Source organism: Brachionichthys hirsutus, chromosome 12 (assembly GCF_040956055.1).
Source record: "Brachionichthys hirsutus isolate HB-005 chromosome 12, CSIRO-AGI_Bhir_v1, whole genome shotgun sequence".
In the NCBI taxonomy this organism is placed as follows: domain Eukaryota; kingdom Metazoa; phylum Chordata; class Actinopteri; order Lophiiformes; family Brachionichthyidae; genus Brachionichthys; species Brachionichthys hirsutus.
In genome coordinates, this window is record NC_090908.1 from 8,332,527 (window position 1) to 8,358,205 (window position 25,679).

Consider the following 25,679-nt stretch of genomic DNA (forward strand, 5'->3'; position numbering starts at 1 on the left):
GTCGTAGCCTGGAAATTAAACAATGAAACCTTTGAGATAAGTGATGGAAAAACAGAAACATAGGCATACTTGGTTGATCACATAACTCTTGTTAGCAAGGGCTGTAATCTTTGAATATGAGGCATATAAATGTGTTATTCCTGTTTATGGTTCATTCATTCACTCATTTTCAAACCGCTTATTCCGCCATCGGGTCGCAGGCCAAGCTGGAGCCAATCCCAGCAGTCCTATTTATGGTTACAGGTATTTTCTTTATTTAACCAGTAAGTCTTGTTGAGCTTCAAATTGATGCACAGAAATCTAATTTCGGATCACGCTATAAACATTGTCTCGACAATGGTGCTTAAGAGGATAATCTTTTTTTTTTTACCTGAAACTGGGTTTTCATTGAAAAGCAGCCACTTTCGCTGATACTACCAGAAACTGTCACAGATAGGTTCAGATATATAAGCAATTATTGCTTTATATATCTATAAGAAAATATTAATAATGCCTTTCTATATCAGTCGTCAACAAGGATCAACCAATCAATGCAGAATGCATAGATGAGAGAGATTATGCATCTGTAGTGAATTGTAAGTATAAAGTTTACACCTAAATTTAAACGGTACAGCGCAGATAATTGCACTAGATGTGAAGGAGGTGATTTGCCAATGGCTCGTTGCAGAATAAGTGTTAGGCATATATAAGCTTTTAGCTTCAGCCTAATCCTTTTATTTTCGATCGAGCTTATGCTCAACTTTTGTTTCTTGGATGTATTATGAAATACGATCGAAAATAAACAAACAAACAAATAATGTTCAAGAATAGTGGGCACTCAAATGTCCTATAGGCTGGAGATGCTTGACATCCAGCCTGTGAGGGTCATGTGGCTGCACTGGCTGATTGGCCTACGACTCACACCTGTTTTCTGCCTCTCATCCCAGACACACCTGAGGCTGATTACGACCGGCCTTCATAAGCCCTGCTCCGCCCGCTGCTCCCAGTCGGACTATTTTTCATGGATCGCGTCCCTGCGTACAGAACGTCTTTCTGCCGCTCCTCATCCCTGGGATCTGCCTTTGTTAGGGTTTTGTATTTTGAGCTTGCTTATTTGGTTTGTTCTTTTGGCTGTGTCTTTTTGTTTAACAAGATATTTTCGTTGGGCTCCAGCCACCCCGTAACCCGTGCGCAGCTCCGGGATAGTGACTCGGCTGATGAACATTCCAGTAAAGCTTATAGTCACGTTTGTACTGTCTCCGTCCTCTGTTTCTTGGGGTCCTCTCGCACCAGTCCGTAACACAGCCAGCAGAGATAATAAAGCATAACGCATAACAAGAAACTGCAAGTGTGTGAGCGCTGTGTTGCCTGCCAATATTACAATAGCCCAGAGGACACACAAACCCTCTGCCTCTTATTTCCTAAGCTACAGGTTTGAGTTGATATTATTTTTTGGCAGTATCTGAACATGTAACTCAACCAACAAAACAAAACGCAAAACCTGGCAGTTGTGCACATTCCCTTTGTGGTTCCACACTCCACAGGCAACAGGAAGCACTGTAATGGAGGGAGAAAAACAAATAATGAAACAATGTGAAATAGTGAATACTGCATGTATATTTGCAAATGTTTTTGAAGCAAGGTTCAGGCATTGAAGATCTTGAGGGATTATGACCCTTTTAAATAAACAGTTGTGATTTCCCGACGTCTATATCCACAGTGCTAAACAGTCTTTAGGATGGCTGTTAGGATTCAATATGCTTATCCCTAAGCACCTTAAATCTAGCTGGCCACAGTACTACTGTACTTTTGGTTTGTCCCGTGAGGGGTCACCACAGCAAGTCAACCTTCTCCACTTCACCCTGTCCTTTGCATCGTCCTCCTCAACACCAGCTAATCTCATGTCCTTCCTCACTACGTCCATGTATCTTCTCCTGGGTTGACCTCTAGCCCTGTTCCCTGGCAGCTCCATCCTCAGCATCCTTCTACCGATATAGTCCCCGTTTCTCATCTGGACATGTCCAAACCATCCAAGTATGGTCTCTCTGACCTTGTCTCCAAAACGTCCAACCTTCACTGTCCCTCTTATTGTCTCATTTCTAATCCTATCCAACCTGGTCATTCCCAAGGAGAACCTCAGCATCTTCATCTCTGCCACTTCTAGCTCCGCCTCCTGTCTTTTCCTCAGAGCTACTGTCTCTAGACGTTCTTTTTAATTCCTGATTGTAATTACGTATCGGCTTATACTAAAAGCTGAATAAGGTGAAGCAAATAAATACTATCGGAGCTTGTTTGCATTTTGTTCTCTCTGATATTTTATTTTCACCTCTGCCGAGATGGAGGTTATGTAATCGCCGGTGTTCGTTTGTCCGTCCGTCATTCCGTCTATCCTTCCGTCTGTTAGCAAGATAACTCAAAAAGGTTATAAATGGATCTTGATGAAATTTTCAGAATATTTTGGGAATGTTGTCAGGAACAGATTATTACGTTTTGGTGATGATCCAGAAGAGACTGTTGGGGTTCAGGGTTGTTTTGGTTTTTTCCCTCTCCCTCTCTCTCTTAACAGTGGGCGTGGCAGAGAACGGAGCGGCAGTAACAGACGCACCTGGAACCCATCATCCCCATTACCCCACTGCTTAAAATCCCTCCGTCTCCACCGTCAGTTACCGGATCACCCGAATGCCTCCCGTACGTGTTTCTCGGTCCAGTTCCCGTTCCAGTCCCTGCGTTCTTGGAGAAGCCGTTCCGTTCTCTGCCAGTTACCGAAACCAGCTGAGTATTTTGATTTTTGTTTGTCGGAGTTGATTTCCCGACCAGCTGTTGTTTCTGCACTTTTGTTTGGCTGCGATTTTGTGTTGGTTTCTTACTAGGACGTTCCAGCCCGTCCACCCCTCAGTACAGTTTAGGCTGGGTGTTTTGTGTTTTGGGAACAATTAAAGACTCTATTTTGGTTTCCCAACTCTGTCTCCGCATTTTTGGGGTCTTGCTCTGCTCCTAGGCCCTACGGGACACAACAGAGATCCTGGTTTACGAATAAGTTTTATCAGAATTTCATTTAAATCTGGTCCAGAATGCAGTCAGGAAAAGATATAAAATATTCACATTGAAAACTGCATTTACGGATTCAAAAATCAGTTAAAAATACTCTGATTAAATTTTACTTAACTGTCGGTGTATAAAGATACCAAGAACAATTTAGAACATCCTGATGATGATCCAGATCACCACGTGGATGTATAAATCTAATTACCGTATGTGCTTTTCTAGTTATTTCATAATATTGTTAGAGTACAGTATAAAACAGCTTGTGCATCCATACCTGGTTGGAGAATGCCAGTAAGTAAGGTAATGCTGACATTCAATTGCCTTCAGTGGCACTTAAGTCTGCTTGAATCCATTAAATAGCCCCTATTGATTTTGCAATAGCGGGGCTGTTTTGTCAGAAGACAAATTGCTTCTTTAGAGCGACTCAGATGTGACCACAGTCTGAAGGGTAACTCCCAGATGTACCTGCAATGACGCCATTCATTTGCAACTTACAGTCCACTTCATTCATAACAGATTATTTCATTGTTTGTATATTGCAAACATTATACTTGTTAATGTACTCGGAAAGCTAAATATCATCAAGGTATTATTTTTATACAGACGAAATAGGTCTTGAAAATAAATTATTTATTTATTAGCTACGGAGCTTAAATGATAATATTTGTGAAAAACATTTCCTATCAAGTAAAAATAAAATGATGATAATAATAATAATAATGTTTCTGACTTTTGCTATTTAAGGAGCTCTACTCTGAAACTGTAAATTACAGACATATCAATCCTCCTTGAGTGTTTAAAATAAGCAATACATGACGATATGAAGGCAAGAGAGAGAAAAAGTTGCCCTCCTAAATTACAGATGTGATAAATTCTAGCACTCTCTGCAGAGATAATTAGTATATCCCTCTTACACTGCCTTTCACATTTGTGTTGAAAAGTGAATTGGGAACAGATGGCGAGGGAGCAAAGCATCAGCCTAGAATTTCAGCCACTTACCACTGAACTGAAGACTGTAGAGCCTCTACGTATCGGACTTTGATGTAAATAAACCATGGCACAAACGATAAATAAAAATGTCTAAAAGTCTGAGTGTAAGAATTGCATATATACTTGACTGATGCTTGATTGAAAGGACAGATCCCATTATTGGATAAGTGTAGGCGACAGACTATTACTCCAAATATTTCCTTTCTGCCATTGCATGTTTCTTTATTCTCAAAGGCTTATTTAAATTTTCAAGTAATTTATTAAGATGCTATGAAACAGTACTGCAACAATTTCTTCTGGATTGGGCCTTTTTTTAGTTTGATTGACTGACTGTTGATTCATACAGGTTGTATGCATGTGCTTATTCGTGTAGCAGAGGCCACATGAGGTGATTTAAAGTGAGTATCCATTCACACATCAGTGATGGACAGCCAACCACAGAAATTTTTGTTGGAGCAATTTTTTAAATTGCACTTGAAACAATGAGTAAATTCTACTGAGGGACTAGAACAAACATTCAATTCACTGTCATTAAACAAGGTTCATTGACAGCTATAACTTGCACAGAACCTCTGGAGGTGGAGAGAGTATATTTATTCATCCCAGCAACCTGGCAAGCAGCAGTAATGAATACAACTAAATCACATGAATCCTTTATAGGTGAGTAGAGTTGCAGTGGATATCATCATATTTGAGACAAACAGACCTAAGATGGTGGTGGAGTGGATAGTGGGAAAAAGGTCCTGGGTTCAAATCCATCTCTGACTTTTGTGCAGGGGAGTTTGCATGTTTTCCCTGTCTCTGGGTGAGTTCTCTCCAGTTCCTCCATCCACTGTCCAAAAACATGCAATAGAAATAAATAGGTGGCCATAAGTTTCCTTTAGATGTGAATGTCACTGGTTGTTCATCTTTGTGTGTCAGCCCTGTGATGAACAGACCACTTGTTTAGCATATATGTCACCTATCAGCTGGTTTGGACCCCCCACCCCCCTAAAGAAAATGAATGGATGGATGACTATATTTTATAACCTGCAGCTGAAGCATGGTTCCTCCACTTGTCTTTCAAATCCAACTGACAGGAACGATCATTATCTGCTGACAATATGTGTCTTTTTTACTGCAAGTCAGTAGATGGAGTGAACTGGAGGTTGTGGGGAAAGTGATGACTTTAAAAGGATCATAAAGAACCTCTCGGGGACGGTTCTGTAGGGGATTATACAAAGGCATTTTAATTTATTGGGTAATTCTAAGGATATGGCTCCCCTTATCAATGAAATGGCTTCAGTCGGATTGTGAGTCCTCTGACATTTAATTTGGTTTCTACATAGGTCCTGGTTTTAAATAACGTGAGTCTCACAACTCAGATGAATGCTACTATGAGGAATATCAAATCCAGTGCTGCATAAATTATAAAATGACCGATCAAATCACAAATATATTTAGCAAAACCTGCTTTATCCCACTGTTTTAATCTCCTGCACACCTCCGTTATAATCAGATACATTATGAGGGTCATACATTCTTTCTAGCTTTTTTGTTTAGAAAGTAGTTATTTGACTATAAAATGGGATTATCTACTAAAATTAACATGTGCAGAGATTTTTTTCTGCAGATTTGACTTACAACGGACTTGACACTAAGAATAAGATAATATTAGCAACATATTGACTGTGCATTCCATGGGAGCTTTCCATTCAATCCATCAAGATGCTGATGACATTATTTATTATTTTCAAATGCAGCATGTTGGTGCAGTGGGTGGCGTTGCCTCACGGCAAGGTCACGGGTTCAAATCCTACTTGCAGCCTTTCTGTGGGGAGTTTGCATGTTCGCCGTGTGTCTGCCTGGGTTTTTTCCAGGTTCTCCGCCTTCCTTCCACCTCCAAAAACATGCAACTTAGGTGATTTGGTTGGAAATTGTCCGTTGGTTTGAGCGTGTGTGTGTGTGTGTGTCTGTGTAGCCCTGCGGTGAACTGTCTGCTTGTTCAGGGTGTACCCCGCCTCTCGCCTGTGGACTGCTGGGATAGGCTCCAGCAATATCCACAACCTGAATTTTAGAGAAAGCGGTCCGGAAAATGAATGAATAATTTTGATGGTGAAAACAGTGGTTGTGAGGCTGTTGTGATGGTTCTCCAGTCACTTGAAGTTGCAAGGAATGGTATGATCAAAAAGTAATGGACTTTGTATGTTTTGGTAGTATATCCAACTGATTGACTTTCTGGCTGGGAGCACATAATAAATAAGTTCAAATCTCAACTCACATTTGAATATTGCCAAGAGAGTGTGCAGTTGAGTGTGAAATTAACAAAGACAAATTTCTACTCTTTGCACAACGTTATACTAAATGCACAAACTTTTTTTTGTGAGTTTTGGCAAGTCCACTATAAAATTACCACGGTTCAGTGGATGCTTTCATCTCCAACCTTTTCTTCTCTCGTCCTGCTTTTGCACACATTAGGTTTATAATTAGCATGTTGCTCACGCTTCCCTTACATGGCAATGAAATGCTAGCACAAGTATAGAAAAGAGCTGGTGGTGTTTCCTTGACTACAGAGTTCCTGGTTCTGACATCTTTTGTGTGTTTTGCATGCATGATGTAAAAAAAAAGAAAAACCAATACGTAGAGATCAGATGTAGGACAAGTGAAAGGTTATTTTTTATGATTTTTTTTATTCTTTTGCTTATGTTTTTTGAGGCTATATTGCTCCCACTTTAACAGTATTTTATATTCCAACTGTCAGTCAGGTGGGAAGAAGAAGCACTTTTCTTGTGATGTGTCTTTAATGTCGTAAAGGCTTTCACAGTTGGTAGGTAGATGACCTTGCCAAAGTAGAGACAAGTGCATCCCCAGTCAGAATGTGAATGTCTATCACGGACCTGATGAGTGAAGGGGAGACGACAAATCGGAAAGAATATATTAGTGGATAACTGAAGCCACTGCGTGATAGCATAGGTATGATCTGTATGATGGTATGATGAGTTAGGCATGAATCAAGGTCAATTCAAGGTCTTGCTGTCACCATTTAAGTGTGGAGGAGAAACAGGAAATATAAGACTGAGATATGGTTGACAGACAAACCTCTGTTTATGTCTCTATTTATTTCTGAAATAGTTAGATTTCCTGTCAGAAGAGTTTGTAAACAGTGCATAGCGACCTTGTACACTTTTCATTGTTCTAAAGGTTTTTCAATAATGTCTTTAGTTTATAACCAGAATCAGAGTAGTACGTGGTTGTTAATGGTGTGTGATTTATTTTACAGTTCATATTTCATTAAATGACACAAACGTTATATGGATGACTAAACTGTCCTTCAGTAAGTAACTTCATAGGCATGTTCTCCATCGATATTTTAGTCTTTCACAGCATTGCCCTTTTAAAGTTTCGAGCCCTTAGAGCTCTGAGTGATGATCAGAATGTCTCATTCCAAAAAAAACAGCAGCATCTGCACCATAGGTAGAGACCGCCATGGGGCAGACAAGTAATACAAGCCCCAGAGCTTGTGGGATGAAAGAGCATTCTCTTTTTTAATGAGAAGGTAGCTGTCTTTCCAATAAACAGTGAACTCACACAAGTTGTGTTTTAGTTGTGCAGCCAACTCTTACTACTTACTAAAACATGTCAGTGAGCAACTATGAAGGTAGTTCATATCCTGCAATTCAATGCGAAATCCATCAATTTAAAGCAGACAAAATGCATTCAGGCATAAATGAAATGTTTTTCATTATGCTCAGTAACTTGATATGGCATTTGTTTATCCTTGGATGCCATTTTTATTGCCCTCTCCATAGTGTCACTACATCTAGTGTCATCCTCCTTTTCGTTAAATGAGGAGACTATAAATGACTGGAAACGGAGAGAGAAGAAAAAAATGAAGGGGCTTTGTAATTATGCTTGTGGATTACAATGTGCTTGAAGATAATTAAGTAATTAATCCTCCATCTCTTTCAAATGAGCTCTGTTCACCTCTCTAATTTACTACCGTATATATTTTTTGCATTTCAAAAAGACATTAGCAGGGCATAAGAATGAAATGCGAACATGGTGTCTCTCCTTATGTACATAATGCCGGGTCAGATGAAGATCTAGAGACAAAGAAAAGTGTTGTAGAAAAAGTTAATCTTTGCAGAACTTTTGCTGCAGTGCAAAAACATAGACAGCATATATATTGGCTAATTAAATATATATGTGGCTTAATTTGTAATTTTAAAAGCATATTTTAAAAACTTGAGAATTTTTTTCGTTTTCATAAATGTTTTAATTATGCTGGCCTTGATGACCTCATGTCAATATAAGTGTTTTATGAATGCAACTCCTCAGGTAAAATACACATTTACACATGACCTCAGACCACCAACCAGTCAGGCAGTTTTAACCATGGTTTATCTTTTGCTACGCTCAGGGCATATTTCCATGAGAGAGGCGAAGCAATCATTTGCCTGCCTGCCTTTTTAACAAATACATTTTGTGAGTAGATTTTCCAGCAGAGAGCTGAAAATCACAGCGGCAGGTGGAGTTTTACTCACTCCCATGATAGCCATCACTGCTTGGAGCCTTACAAACTATTTAAAAGTCTTCGTTTTTTATAAAGATCATAAACATTTGATTGGATGGTCATTGGGCACATGATTTGGAAACTGCCTAGGAACAGCAGTTAAGGTCATGTAAGCAAACAAATTCATTGTAAACTCAACTACAGTTGTAATCTATTTTTACATAGAAACAAATACATGTATTATTTCTTTTACAGATTAGCAAGATAGTTTCCATTTTTAGACCTTTGAATACTTGAACATTTTATTCCAGGTTACTGTTGCTTTTATTCCAGGCAGAGTGTTGGTCAGTCCTCTTATCAAAATAAAAAATAAAAATAAAATAAAATTCTGCCCGTGTCTTATGCTGCTAAAAAAGGACACATTTTAAATATTAATTTTCTGTTTGGGCAGCAAAGAAAGAAGGTCCTTGGTTCAATTCCAACTGGGACCTTCCTGTGCGGAGTTTGCATGTTGTACCTGTGTGTTGTTGAACTTAGATGAATTGGTCATGCTAACTTGACTGTATTGGTGTGAATGTGTGCATTAGTGATTGTTTGCTTATGTGGGGCCCTCTGATTAGGGTGTACCGCACATTTTGTCTATAGTCAGCTGGAAAAGGTTGCAGTATAATCTGTGACCCGCAAGGTGGATAAGTGGCTGTCAACAAAATGATTGAGATCGACTCGTCTTCAGAAACTGAATGAATAGATGGATGGATATTTAATAATCAAAATTAAGGTTCTGAGGTAATTAATATTGTTTGTCGATTCATCCTCAGAGCACTAGACTCACAGAGCTGTCAACATAATACAAAATTAAAATGCCTTTAAAATAATGGTTTTTTAAAATATATAATTCATATTAAAGTTATTTTTGTTGTACATGAAACCTGTTGTAATAATAATAATAAAAAGGCTTTATAGCTGTCTACACCTTAATATTTTGCCACTTCAGCCACATCTCTTCAACATTCATCACTGCAGTATATAAGAGAAGAAGCAAAAATAATGTATTAATCATATGAAAGATACAATATCGGCAGGTGGAAACAAGGCGACTTCAAATATGTCAACTTGTGCCATGGAAGAAAGTCCTGGCTGACTGCTGAAATTAAAAATAAATTAAGTAGATGGGTTGCAAGGTGCAGAATTAAAACCTCCTGCATTAATACTTACCAATATATAATTGCATTTTGTGTGGTGCTAAGTAAATCAAATAAATTAGTTACAAATAAACATTTAATGAGCAGCTGAATACTGTATAAGGCTGCAAAGTCAAAGTTGTTGTGGAGTTGGGAATCAACCAACAAGTGCAATGCAATGTCAAAGCCATCTGATTGCACAAGCAGTGTTGAAAATGCATATATTTTACTCAATATACTAGACTAAAATATACTTTAAAAGAGCTCATGGGATTTTATCTGTTATCCTCCTTAGACTGTTTAGTACATTTATGAAGACCTGGCCTTGACCTTCATTAATTGCTAACATGGTGTGACCACAAAGGTCTGAAATTAGGCCCTAGATCCTAGATGCGGGTTCATATATATGTTAATATTATATAATATCCACCAGCACCAGGGCTTTCATCAGGAAGAAAGGCAGCTCATAACAGTATTTATGAATCATTTATCATTAATCTGAATTATTAACATGAAAGTTAAAACCAATGGATGAAAATGTCCCCTTTCATTCCACAACTCACAGCATATACCCTATTTCAAGTGGACATATTAAATCTCTCGTATTTGTTATTTCCATATGTCTTATCAAATGGTCATAGCATTCTGAGCCTGAACTCCTTAGAACAATAGGTTTCTGGTGCCAATTAGAAAAAATGTGACTTGACAAATATAAATGGTTTTATCTTGAGTTCCATTCTATTCTGAGTTCTTTTAAATTTTTGCGGGGTTGAAGCTCGAGAGTAAAAAGGGGAATAAAGCAATGATAAATTACTTAATTTAAGTTCCCAAATCTGCAGATCAATGGCATCTGATGCCACATTCCTCTTTTTAAATGTGTTTTTATGTTGATTGATGGCTTGTGCAAAATGACTGTGGAATTTTGGTGTCCTTCACAACACTTAAAGTTTTATTCAATCTTGATTGAAACTGATTGTTGAACGAAATTCTGATTCTATTATTATAAAGATAACACACATCATGACCCAACCATCTTAAAATGAATGGATGGAATTAAAATTCTGATAGTGTCTTATGCTGCGAATGAAGGACACATTTGAAATATGAATTTTATGGTTGGGCAGTAGCGTTGTTGCCTCATAGCAAAAAGGTCACGGGTTCAAATCCAACTTGAGGCCTTTCTATGACCAGTTTGTATGTTCTCCCCATGTCTGCGTGGGTTGTCTCCAGGTTCTCCGGCTCCCCCCCCCCCCCCCCCCCCTCCAAAAACCAAAAACATGCAATTTAGGCGAATTGGTTAATTGCACAAAATTGTCCATAGGTGTGAGTGTGTGCATGAATAATTGTCTATGTGTGGCCCTGCAATGAACTGACAGCTTGTCCAGGGTGTAACCCGCTTCTCGCCCGTAGACTGCTGGGATAAGCTCCAGTAGATTTTGGATTAAGCAGTTAAGAAAATGACCGAATGATTAGACTGACTGTATGCGTCTTTAATTATTTGACAATCATGAAGACCGTGCATGCTGTAATTCTGCATTGCAGCTAACTTGGTAATTGCTCATTTGCAAGCATCATGTGGGCTTTACTTTTAAGGTTTATGTTACATTTGAGGATGTCAGATTCCATGTATCCCTGAAGGGAAAAGGTCTGATGGCATGAGCCTGGGTATGAACACAATGTTTATAACTTCACAGATCTCTCAGCTATAAATGACATCATTTTACATGGTGACATGCTATAAAAGACCCTCCACTCTTTCTTACAATGAGTCAGACCCCCTTTTGTTCGTTTACATAACTCATCCACAGCAGACATATCCCATAGGGTCTGATTCTTCTCTCTCCAATGAGGCCAATCCCTTAGTGACCACCTATCTGACATCCCTAAAGGGCACAATCCAACTTCAAGTGAACATTTTACAGCGCAGGGTAGAGTTGACTTCAACTAAAGCTGCTGCCCTCAGCTCCCTAACCTCCCCCCAGTAGCAGCCTAGATATGTTTTTGGATTTACCATGCAGGGGCTGGCTCCAGGGCTGGTGCATAAATTTAGCAATGGTGGGATGTTTATTCTAATTAGATTTATGGATAGGAAATGTTTGGAAGAACAAGACAGCGCTGTTTTATTATTAAGCTTGGAATCAGGTCAGATGAAAAGAGCAGCAATGAAATGCACTTTGATATTTATGAGCTCTGAACAGGAAATAAGGTAGGTATGCTTTTCTGCACAAAGTGTGGTATACAATCTCTTTTTAAGGACAAATTTAAAATTAAAAGTAAAAGTTGTGGGTGTGTATATATATACTGTATAGAATTAATGAATGTCATAAATCTATTTCACATTGAGTCAAACGGAACAGTTTCCTTTAAAGGAATCCCTGTAAAGTATTACTATTACTGTATTGTTACTGTATGTGCACAATACACAATACTATTCATATTTATTGGGTTTCTACCTTTCCTTATGTCATTGGCAGTATGACAATTCATTTTCTCAACAACGCCTTTATGGGAAATATAAAACGTGTCGTGATACAAGCTTCAAAAATATATTGGTATCTGTGACATTTTCTTATCTACTGCTCTTTCCGTTCAGTAACAAGTTATTGGAGCGATCATACCTCTGGATAGATGGTAAAAAAAAGTATTTCATTCTTTGTTGCCTTTTGTGATGCATTGAAAATAAAAGATCTGCGGGATTGCCAAAAAGCATTAATTTGTTTAAGTTCTCTCACTCTTTCTTGTCTCTCAAGATCTTATAGAATCCCCTGCAATCAAAATGAAGTTTATAGTTAATTGGCCCAGATTGAATTCGGAATTCGGAATGAGATGGGAGGCCTTAATATGCTAAACCAAACCATCTTATTGGGAGGACCACTACAGCAATCAATCCTAACCCTGAGCCAAGCTTTACATCTAAATTATGAGAGATTTACTGCACATTATTGAATACACACAACTTGAATTATGCTCGCCATGGAAAGCACATTAGCGAAAAATAAATAGATTGCAAAGCACTATTCAATTATATTGTAAATTGTGGCTATTGTAATCAACATAAATAATCTTGAAAAGGCACTGTTTTCAGTTCTTGAAAACATAATGTAATGTTGCTCTTGTTGACTGCAAGCTTTTTGCTTTGCAGAAGATGATAATGAAAAAGACTTACAAAAGTCCCACCTGCTGAGACTCAGAGGAAGAAGCTAATTGGAAAAAATGGAACAGTGCAATTGAGAGTAGCAATGCGACCTCATGCAATCCATGGCATATCAAGTTAGATTCCATATGCTCTGAACTATTGCTATTTTTCCCTGCTGCTCCAAGCAACACAATCATTGTTGAGTAGAGCCACATAAACACTACCAACTTCTTTCAGCAGATGAAAACATCTGCTATGGAAGGGCAGGTGGAATCACATCATATTATGGTGATGAAGGTATCATCAAAGCTAATAATAATAGTCTGCCATTTTTTTGAAAACCAATGGACAATTCCTTAAAGGCTTCATTTGGATAAAGTTCAACTGTGAACCCAGTTAAAATGACTCATTGATATGAAATATTAGATTTGCTAAAACTGTGAAAATGTCTCTTGATTTCATCAAAGAGGCACCTGACCCTGATTATTCATGAATGGAATGTAGAGACTGATGAATATTCAGTTCATCACAAGAAGTTTATATAAGTTTATGTAACTTAAAACGTGACATTTCTGTTCATAATCATCTACAGCAGTTATTTAACTACGTTGTTTTTGTCGTTTTATTATTTATTACTGCCATTTGTTTACTTGGCTATTTCATGCAACAGCTGCTGTAAGATCGCAAGGATCAGACCAGGCTTGGTCAAATAGTGACCCGCCCACTGTAATGAAAATTTGATGCAATTAATCTTCACGTAAGCTTGAATGAGAGGTGATGTAAATGCACAACCCTGTTTTGAAATAATTGCAATAGTCTTTGAAATAAATCCACACATAATTTGGTTGTGATTGCAGATGTAAATACATTGAAGCATGGACTATCGGCCTTGGTGGGAATGCCCTTCTAGTTAGCACTAAAATTATGAATAATGAATGAGCACAGCAATGTATATAAAAGGCTTATGTTATTCCTGTACTGCATTATTAAACAGGTAACTGTTTGCCTGCCAAGCTATGCAAATGAGTTGCTGTTTGCTTAAATCTTTCACTGTCCTACAACATCTCCTCAATTCTGCTCATGCTCAGGAGAGCTCGTCTCAACAGTCATGACCAAAAGCAACTTGGGAAATTTTAACCTGGTGTATATCTGAGCACTCTTGGGAAACCCCTAATGTTAGGCAGGGTGTCTGCGCAACAATTGAAGCCATCAGCAGACAGCGGCAAAGTGTTGCATGCCGTGGGGAGAAATAAAGACAGAAGGTAGGCTGGACTTGTCACTTCATGTGCCATGCTGTGGTTAAGAACCCTCACCCCTACTCACACACACACACACACATTTCTTAAAGAGAAACCCATTTCGTCATAAATCGGAGAAGGGAGGGTATTTTGTTTCTTTGACACATTGCTGTCCGGCAGCTCCAACAGAAGTGAATGGCTGCGATAGCCATGCGATCTCTTTGATAATTACACATCTCACCTGACAACAGGTCTCGCTTGTTGTCAGGTGAGAGAGGCTCCAGCGTATGTCGTGATCCACATTATGGATAACCGGTTAAAGACGAATGAATGAATAAATTATTCTCTGTTTGGTTTCTCTGGGATCTGGATGACAAGCTCTGTCTTAAGATAACAGGGATAAAACCAGAGTAGATCACTTTGACATCTTTCCAATAGTATTATGTGTGTTTAAATACATGAATTTGCCATAGGGATTCAAAAAATAATTATATGTAAGCTAAGGTCATTAAATCACCACCTTTCTTTCTGGTCCACTGTATAAGCCCATGTCATGTGATTGCGTTATTAAAATCAATGGGAAAACGTACTAAAAAGAAATAAAAGATTTAAATAAACTTCTAAGTCTAACAAAAATCAAAAGTCAATGAGGCTATTTACTACAATTATAACTTAGATGATGTAAAAAGTGTTCAGTATTTTGATTTGTTGCATTGAAACTACAATAGCTGTCTATTAAATGAATGGTGGTATGCTAAATTACTACTGGAGGTAGAAATGTATACATATACATAATGGATACTCATGTCATGTAGGTGCATGATTAATGTACTTGATTTTATGTCTTACACAAATGTCACGGGGTGAGTAAGGTGAAAGTGTTGGCAATAAAGTCAGCAAGATAAGACGTATTATATTCTAAATGTGCTCTCAGACTGAGGTTCAGAGATCATTGAAGTCTAAGCAATGACAGCTGCTGTTGGCAGATTCAGCCACATGTACTGTAAATGTGTGAAAGTGAGCAAGGCTGAATCGAACCCTTTTGAGTATCAGTCATTACTGTCTTTCTGTGTAGCCCTGAGATGAACTGGTGACTTGCCCAGGGTGTACCCTGCCTCTCACCCATAGTCTCTCACCCTGCATCCGCCGTGACCCACATTTGGATCAGCGGCTGTGGATGAGACAATTACTGATCTCATCTTCACGAAGATTCATTAATTAATTTATATATATGCAGATACTGTATGTTGATACAGGTAGTCATCAACTTACGACCGTGGTTTCGAAGGATCGGTCGTAAGCTGATTTAATTGTAAGTCAATTTCCTCTTTGTAGACATCGTGTCTGAGGATGCAGAAAACTGTTGTGCACTCGATTCTCTTGCTCATTTTCCGGTATGTCAAAAAAAGATGTTGTAAACAGATTATAGACAAGCGCGGTCATAAAGTTGAACTGTCACAAGTTGCATAGGTCGTAAGCAGACAACTACCTGTAGATAGACTTGATTAGATGGATAGATGATACATAGATAGCGCATTACCAACAATTAGGAGCTAAGATACCATCATCAATCCATTTTCTTGTAGATGAGACAACTTCCATTGTCTCATCTACTCACGAGTCACGGGAGTTGCTGGAGCCTATCCCGGCCGACTACGGACGAGAGGTGGGGTACATCCTGGACATGTCGTCAGCAAATCACGGGGCCAGTTAAGATATAATTTTATGAATTTATTGTTTTAGTCAAATTGTGATGTTATTTCATGAATGCTTTTCTTAAATCAGCATTTCTGTGTTTGGTTATAATAGAATAAATGTTGCCATATTGCTCAGTTCTATAAACAAGCTGGATTGCAACTTTTGGATCACATCACTGCAGAGCCTTTCCCTGAAGCTGCATGTTGCATAAACACCACTGATACCTCAGCATGCAGGGAATGCTGCCCATAAAGTTGCTACACTTGCTGAATTTTACACACTGGAGATCTGCAGGTGCCAGAACTCATGGGCTTCATCTATTGCATTCTCAGCACTTCACCTATAACCATCCCGGTGCCCGAGTCATTTGAAGTCAAGCATACAATTAAAACTAGTCACTAGTCAGAAATGTATAATTTGAAGGGATTTGCATAAAAAACAAACATAGTTAATGAAATGCATTAATGTAATGATATATGGGTGGTGTCATCTTAGAAAAGAACCTTTCTAAATATGTAATTCTGATAATACTGTATTGCCTGTATGATTTCATGCTACCTGATGTAGATAGCGTGCATTCTGTCTTTATCCTTGATAACAAGACTTTTTTAATGCTCCAAGACATCTCCAACCCTTTCGCAAAATGAGTAGAACAAACGGCTGAATCAAATGACTGGTGCCTCTGTTGATCTTAAAGGCTGCAGAGAAAATGTCAGTGCAATTTAAATTACGCATGATCTGATAAATGGAGCTGCTTTGTTGACATTTATACCTTCTCTGATTATTTTTTTCCCCCCACCAACGAAATGGCATGCACTTTTAAGTCTGGCACATTCATAATATTGTTTTTCAAGATAGCACCCAGTTTCTTCTTTGGCATTTGTATGTGAAAGTCATCTAACAAGCCTTTATTGCCAGCCAGTTGGAATGCAGCACTGATCGAATGCATCGCCTTCAACATTATCCCTTTCATCTGGCACTGTAGACAATTCCTACAAAAAGAAACAGTAATGGTTTTTCAAATTCAAAAAGTTTTTTTATATTATTTTTATTACATGGAGGTTGTTTTCTCTTTGGGGGAAAGGTTTAACAATTGGGTGGGATTTTGATTATCAATTATTTAAATATAAAAACTTGTACCTCTTGGAAAAACTGCAACACAGAGGGTAATTTAAAAGGAGGAGAAACATGCTCTGCAAATTCTTAGTGTAATAGTGTTTACCTGTGAAATGTCCTTACATCCATCTACACTTTCCTATTTTACATAGCTTGGATTAAAATATTACATGTATATTTTGTCACTCTCCCCATCAATAAAAAATGTAAACTAGTATTTCCACTCTGACACATGCAACCGCCTTTGACACAGTTGTTTGCTCATCGTTTGCTCATCAGTGTATGAGGCAGTCCATCGCTTTAAGTCTGTGTCTCTGTATCTGTGCTCCTCCAACAAGCTAGCCAAGTGAGTGAGGTGAAAGTGTTGATCAGACCAGTGACACCAGCTGATGGTTGTTTTCATCCTCGACGGTGCTCTGCAATTGGTCTTGGACTAATAATGAGCATTTGATGATAATAATGATGACCATGAGATTGAGAGTTGGATTTGAATGTAATTCCCATTGATCCTTAAAGTAGTCTGTGATTGCATAGTACTAGAAAGTGGTGAGTAGCAGTTTTTGATGCTTTCGTGAGTTGTATTTAACTGTCACAGAGAGTACCTTGAGATAACTTTCTGTTATGATCTGGCTCTATACAGTATAAATAAAATGTAATTGTCACCCACTATCATCCGGAACAAACAAACATTGCAATTAACCCTTGCTATCAAACTAACTCAATGGACATGGAAAACAGTGTTAAGAGCCAACAAAAAAGTAGACTACAAGTGAATGTTGGCCTAACAAAGATCCTTTCTGACAGGTAAATTAAGTGTAGTATGTCATGCGGTTAAGACGTCTAGCTCTGGTCTAGAGTCTCTCAGGGACAGGGAGCGTGTCTGGAGAATGACATTCCCAATGAGTGAAATTGGTCTGTTGTCAGTATGCAATATGCTTATTGAAGATGATTTACCGGGTTTGACAAATCATTTGTGAGGGCTAATTATGAAATAACCTGTTACAACTCTTGTTTTTTTTTTACACCGCACAGTAAGGACAATATACTATTTCCCTCAGGACTTTGAAACGTGACACTCTTGAGTGTTGTGTCCTTTCTGGAGGTAAAGCACCAACAATGCTGTAGTTTGTCAGCCTTGAAAAAACACATGCGACTTGAAATCTATTAAAGCAAATCCAAGAGGAAAACAACCTTTTGCATAGCCTTGGGTAAATCCCATATTTCTGCAATTAATGTCCGATACCAAAGATAATCTGAAAAAAACAATCTGAATAAGATCATTTGTTTTATTCAAAATGAGCTGTGTTGTTTACAGGTATGTGTGCAGTCGACTTTTAAATTATGAGGGTTTTCCCATATCACTACTATAAACTTTCAGATCACCTGAATTATTTGTTTATGATCTGTGTAATTGGCTTTAAGGAAACAAAATATGGGGCTTCCTGCAACAAGCTGAACACATGATAATGTCCATATATCAGTAGTTTGAGGAAATAAACACAGCTAGCTATCACTGTGTTTTGGAGACCACTGGTGTGACTGGGGCAGAATGTGTCTGTGAGATGAAACCCCTGCCAAAAAAGAATGGCATCATTTACAAAGATCTGACTTTGGAGCACAGGCACACAAATAAAGAGGGGTAATGGTTAGACTCTGCCCTCCTGTTACTACAGAAATGGAGGTTTTGAGGACAGCAGGAGGTAACTGCTACTTTGTGTTAGACATCACCTCAACTCTTGAAATATAAGAGGAGAATACAAATGTGGGGCGCCCCATTACAGAAAGGCTATCCTTATAAAAGGCTCATAAATTGTTCATGATCAATTTATTTATTGGGTTTTAACACTTCCTAAATAATCTTCGAGCTATTCAATGTAATAACACCAGTCAATAACACCAATCTGGACCTTTCTTACAGAGATTTGACTTTAAATCTGTTAACAGTTAAAGACCACTTTTAAGTTAACCGCTTCTATAGTTTGTGCTTGTGTTAGAAACTTTGAACCATAAATTGAAAGAAAAGCTTTAAAAAAAAGCTCCATAAGACTCCACAAGTCACTACTTTATGCACATGTGATAATTGTCACACATATTTTCAAGCCTAAACAAAGACGATACAACATTCCTTTGTGAATGTACATCTTCTACATTTTTATAACACAGCCATAAGTCTTGGAGTCAACACAAACCGTATCTCTCATTAATCATTTAAGGGAGGAAATTTGCACAGCACCTGTCACACACAGGAGGCTATTAAGGTCCTCTCTGAAGGAGGAACCAGATATTTAATGGTTGAGGAGTGAAGCTCATTTGTGAAATATTACTTTCTTCAGAGTACTCAATTGAATGAGGAATACAGTACAGTACTGCAGCATCACACTCTGCATGTCCTTTGCTGTCTATGCTTTGAGCTTTTTAGCAGTGATAACGGGAGTTGTAGCAGTGTGAAAACATCTTTCAGATAACCTCCCGGGAGGATCAATCATATAGGACTCCAGCCTCAAGAGACCAAACTCAGTTTGATACTTCTGCTAACTGTTAGAATGGTGGAGCCCAATACTCATTTAAAGAGTCCTGGAAGGCACCCTGGAGAGCTTTGTCATTCCAGCCACTCTCAGCAGCCAGGTTAAGGCACAATGCACAGCTGGAATCACTAAGGAAGCTCTAATGAAGAAATGCTTGGCCTTGTCTTTGCCACATTCACAGTGGACAAACACCTTCCACCACCATCTCTTGGGTAAAGTATTCAGGAGAAAAACAATAACTGACACACAACAGACTCGGTAGATGTTGTATGTCCAAATTGAACAGTTGAAGCAGTAACATGACTAGACATAGGCTCTGATTCCAACAGGTTTATTTTTAGACAGAATGCTGGCAACAAATACAAGAACAGAATGCAGAGTTTGAGGAGAGGATCAATGATGCAATTAGTTTTATTAAGAAGCTGACATGAACAACAGGAATTACTTTACTTAGAGACCATGGAGTCTTGGCAGGGCATAGTAGAACCCAGATTGGGGCTTGGTCAGGATCCAATTTAAGGTAGGCTGGAGGAAGTCTGTCCAGGGAGTAGAGTTTCAGAACAGAGGCAACTGACAGGCTTGATGATGCAGGAAGGAGACATTACAAAGGGACATCTGACTTGCCCAATATGTGGTTGAGTGCATGGAATAATGAGCAAACTCACAAACTGTGCATTTTAGTGTTGGGGTAGAAGCCAAGAAAGGTGGGGGGAGAGTTATTGCCTACTAGGCAGAGATGGAAGGCCAATCAAAAACAATGCCCTTTATCTGCCATTCATGTCTTTCATTACCCTCTTGAACAGGTACACTCATTCAGGAAAGAATATCCATTATATCTTCATTTCAGTGTTCCGCAAAGAGAGAGAGATATGCTCAACCTCAAAATGAAATACGATTTGCATGCTTTGCATGCTCAGTGCTTTCATTTGAATAATCAAAAACTCATTATTATATGCACATATCATGCAATCTGAATGATAGTAATGAAAGACATTTGGCTTTTTTTAATGAAGAATAAAGGACTAAATGGTTTAGTGATTAGAGTAGACATTTGAAGAGGAGAGTGGTTCAGAAGTGAACCAGACGCAAGTTGGAAAAATCTGCAAATTTAATGAACTCTTGAAAAATAATTCCATGTTCTATTGCCCTGCCAGTCCCAAATGAAGAATTCAACTAAACTCCTGGGCCAAAAATAGAAGTCATCATATTTTATGCACTTTATTGGACATATGACAAAGGCAGGGGAGTGAAAAAAAACTAAGATATTTTCATCCTGAGCTGGCATCTCATCCGGGGTGTACCCTGCCTCTACAGCCAGCTGGGATACGCTCCAGCAGACTCATGACCCGCAAGGTGGATAAACGGCTGTAGATGAGACAACTGTGAAGTCCCGCCTACAGAAAGATGGATGTGTATACTGTATAGAAAACACAACTAGTGCAGGATTTCAAATTAATGAAATCAAACCGCTGTGTCGTACTTACCATAAATTATAACATTTAACCGGTGGGTGGCACGGTGGGGTAGTGGTTAGCGCTGTCGCCTTACAGCAAAAAGGTTCTGTCTTTCCTTACAAGTATTTCCCTGCTACACCTGTAAAATGCCTTGAGATAACTTTCTGTTATGATCTGGCGCTATATAAATATAATTGAACTGAATATTACGTTTTCCAACAACAAAAGAGAGCCAGAGATTACAAAAGTGAGCGTCTGAAATTATTCCACATGGCTTATTGTAGTGTTGTGGCAGGATGAGGAATGACTCGGAGACAAATGTGGAATGCTGCTCTTTACTTCTCAGTCGCCAAACAGAATGAATGAATCAGAAAGAGCGGCAGAACATTATGGGCGCAAACCACGCCCACTACCCATACACCTCTTGTGTGAGAGACCTGTTACTAAGTGCTTACCATAGTGTCTCTCTTATTGTAAACAAATGTTTTTCCTCTCCTTTCTGATACTTATAAAATCTCACAGATCACTGTGACTTGTACGCAACATAATCTAGGAGGTTCTTGCTTTGGGTGCACAGGTCACTTGTTTTCTTACCTTCATCATCAAACAGGATAATAATCCCAAAGTGGATCACCATGGCTAAATATTGTTTGTTTTCTACTTCTTCTGTTATGTAATTAATATAACGCTTCTGCCACATTGACTGCTTTAAGCTTGTTACAGTCTCTGATTCCAATTCTGTGTCCACCAGGTTCATTCGTGGCCAAAATGTGCTTTTAAAGTTGGCCAAAACAAAACATGAAAATAGACTACAGAGTTTGAAGAGAGGATCAATGATGCAAATAGGTTGTGATCATTGCTTAGTGTATGGTGTAGTTATTGCTATGCAATGGGTGAAGAAGCTCATTTATAAATCCAGTGAGTTAATTTTCCTGGGCTTTCATCCACATTGCACTTCATCATTCCACTCGTGCAGATGTGTGTTGACATTGTCCCCTTTATTTTCATTTTAAGCAACTTGAGAAATGAATGACATTCAGTGCTTGGGGCAAAGTCAAGAGGTGGGCTGCGAGTTCATGTTCCTGACGAGTCCCACAGGTCTCCAAAGTGTGTTTACAGCTCAGGCCATCTGTAGTCTTCCCCAAAGGTTGGCCTGTAAGCAGTTCCCTGGTTAAAGAAGATAAGAGCGACAAACATGGATGCTACTATCAGGGGGGATTGCACAAACAAAGAAGGGACACAGAGGGCAAATTACTTGGTGAATCTTTATAAACTGGACATGTTTCCTACCACAGCCTTACAAACCATGTTTTTCGGATAGTTGAATGGGTAACTGGATTTTTTATTTTCTTTGCCGTATGTGCTTTTCGGCAAACCTTTCTCTCTCTCTGTTCTCTGTATATATATACTGTATTTGCCTGACTATACGTCGCTCCGGAGTATAGCTTGCATTCGTTAAACAAATGTGTCATGAAGAAGAAAAAAACATTTAAAAAAACACGGAGGGTGGTGAACACGAAGGGTTGTTTTGTTTGCTTTTTTGTCATTGCCTGAAATAAATAACTAACTAACTAATACCTGAACTGAACGAGTGAAGTGTGCTCGGCCATTTAGCACTAGCATCTGGAAGCTGCTCATTTCTCAAATTTATGCTCGTGTCGCAAAGCAAAATGCTGTTCACAGGTTTGCTCATGTCTTGGAACACTCGTATGTCAAAGCACTTGTATGTCAAGTGTATTACTATATATAATTAAGCAATATGATGTGTCCCTCGATTCCAATGCTTCAAATTCAAGCACAACAAATTGGTACAGAAGAGCCTCATTTGAACATATTTAATCAGGGACAATGTACAAAAAAATACAATCAAATGAACCTCCAGCCACTGGGCAGCCTCCCCAGAGAAATATTTTTGAGAGAGGACTGTTTTAAAATCACAAACTAATTTACTTTTAGCAAGGTCTCTGACACGAACAACCCAAAGGGAAGTGAAAATGGATTGAATGCTGTTGGAGGCACTTTGCATTCATATCCTCCTTTGTGTTGCCCATATGGCTGTTGTAAAGGATTTGAAAGGATTTTAGAATTAGGGAAAGCAAAGTCCTATAGTGTCTGCACAACACATGGCTAGATCATCGGCTGGCTTAGCAAGCTTTGATAGGTGAGGCGAAACTGAATACACAAGGAGACGCCTGGATGGTTGGATGGATGGTTCACAGCACTTTGTTTGTTTTTTACAGGCAATGGTCACATTAAGGTTGATAGATACAAAATTATGTTAGATCTGAAATAATGTCAGTCGAATTGTCCGAATTGTGGGATTGTCTTGCCCTAATAAAAGGCCCCTGGAATTTTTTCTGATCAGATGTACCTGTATGTATTGAAAGGAAAATGCCATCTGTCAATGCTAGGAAGAGCTGTTGCAACTAGAATGGCTTTAGTACATAGTTGCACAAAGGCCAAACAAAGCAATATGTTCTCCATACAGTTATTCCAGAATTGCATCCAAACTATGGCCAACAGAGATAAATATTATCTTCTGCCATCATACACATCATACTGACTTGTTCCCGTTAAGGTTGTGACGAGAGCATGCAAAGTTCATTTTGTGGTTCAACATGTGAATTCAGCAGTTATCTTTACTGATCTTCTGTTTTGTGTTTCTCAAACACAATAAAATGCTGTATTTCATTAATATTTTGTAAGTCAGAAGACTTACGCGCTGGAAAGACCAAGAAGTGTGCTGCTTGGCTGGGTTAGCTGGACACACACTGAGAGCAAGCACATCATTTTAATGTGACTGAGCCCACATTAACTTTGGGAGAGGAGTGCACATGTTTTCAAAACTGATTATTAAAACATGTAAGGCGACTTGGTCGTAAATCGGCCCATGATACCAGTACGTATTTTTAGCTGCATCATGATTCTGTAAATAAGGAGTAGAAAGATATTATTTCTTCTCGACATCGTGGGTGAGAGCAGAAACTGTCATGCACTCGATTTGATCGCTCTCTTTTCAGTATGTCATAAGAAACCGACATAAACAGAGAAAAAAAACAACTGATGAATGCGGTCTTAGTCAAACTGCCGCAAGTTTCATAGGTCGTAATAACAGAACTGAACAACAGACTTTAGCTTCAGCTGGTTGCTGAGCATATCGTGAGAGCGAGTTGAAGAGTGTGTTTGTGGGCGGGGGGGTCGGTATAGTGAATCAAGCCAGAGCATGCAACCAGGGAGGATGAGTTTTAATTTTCGTTCCACTATTATTAATTACAGAACACTTAAAAGTTTGTAATATTATTTAATATTACTTCAGTGTAGTGAATTGCCCATGGTTGTGTTTCAAGACATAAATATTCCATCTTATTGAACCACTGACAAACCAGGCTGCAGTCTGACTGAAGGCACTTTGCTGCAGTGAAATAGCACTGGGCAGTCCTGCTGATAGAACTGTAGGGGTGCGATTGGCATCTGTTCATTTCCTCCAAACTAGGGACAAGTCAAATCAGACTCAATCATTGACCCTTTCAGACAGATACCAAGGTCTGAATGATGCAAAAGATAAGCTGTCTCAGCCGTTGCCTTGTTTACGTCCTGTTTTTGAAAGCCAGAAAATGGCTGCATAAATTCCAGTCATTAATCATAGCAAACAAATTTCTCTCCTACTGTAACCCTTTCCCATGCACAGGCTTTCATTTCCTTTTAGATCTCTTGACATTAATCCAATCGGCAGTGGATAATTTATTCACACTTGGAAAGAGAATGTGCTTTGATAATATGAGAAAAAAATCAATGCTATTCTCATAGCAGAACCAGAAAGTATTTGCATTCTTATCATGACTGACAGAGAAAATAAATGTACTTTTTTCCCAATTAAAATACATTGCTCTTCTTTCTTTGGTCTTCATTATAATATCAACAAACAGTTGCTTCTTGATTGCCCATTAGTGAGGACAACTTCAAATAACCTGACCTGAATCTAACCTAGCCTAACCTATTAAATGATGAATCACATGCTTTCTAGTTTGGAATCTGTACTGTCAAATGCATTGTAGTTATGTAATATTTGCTGTATAGATTTATCTCTGATGCCATGTATCGCTGAGCAAAATATTCCAGAGCACTGAGTATGTTTATTTTATGTAATTGATCCACAACAGGGTGGATAATAATTCAGCAGTGATATTAAATAAAATTTGAGATTAGGGTTAGGAACTGAACAATAAAAAAGTATCTGTCAAAAAAAAAATTTGGTCTATTTTTGTTTTCTTTTCTTTTCAGCAAAGGGGGAACCTGAAGTATTTAACAATAATAGCCTCAAGCAAAGCGATGAATGGATGGTCTTCCAGGTCGCCTGCCAGGCAATCCTTTATAATAGATTGCCTGTTTGGCTGTTGAACGATGCCAGCTGCCCAGTACAAAGCTAAATATTTCAGCCAGGTGGTTGGTAAGTCCATTGACACATTCGTGATATGTTTTGTGTAGTAAAGACCCCATTTTAAGCAAAAAACTATTTCATATCTCCACTGACACAAACCGTCATCATGGTCACCCAATAAGTTACTTTTGCCCACTGCTTTTGGAAAAATGTGTGGCCATGGCTACAGCTCGGATCCAGTGAATGTTTTGCTTTGTGGCTATTTGGATGCATAAGTGAGAAAAGTAAAAGTTGCAGCTTTCCTTAATCAAGTCTTGAGAATCTTCTGCAATACAAGAGGCTTCTTATGTCTATTTTTTTTAAAGGAGTAAGGGACATTTCAAAACCATTTTCTAATATCTGCACCAAAGATGTGGCTGTGAAAGGTGAATGAAGAGGTTGAGTTTT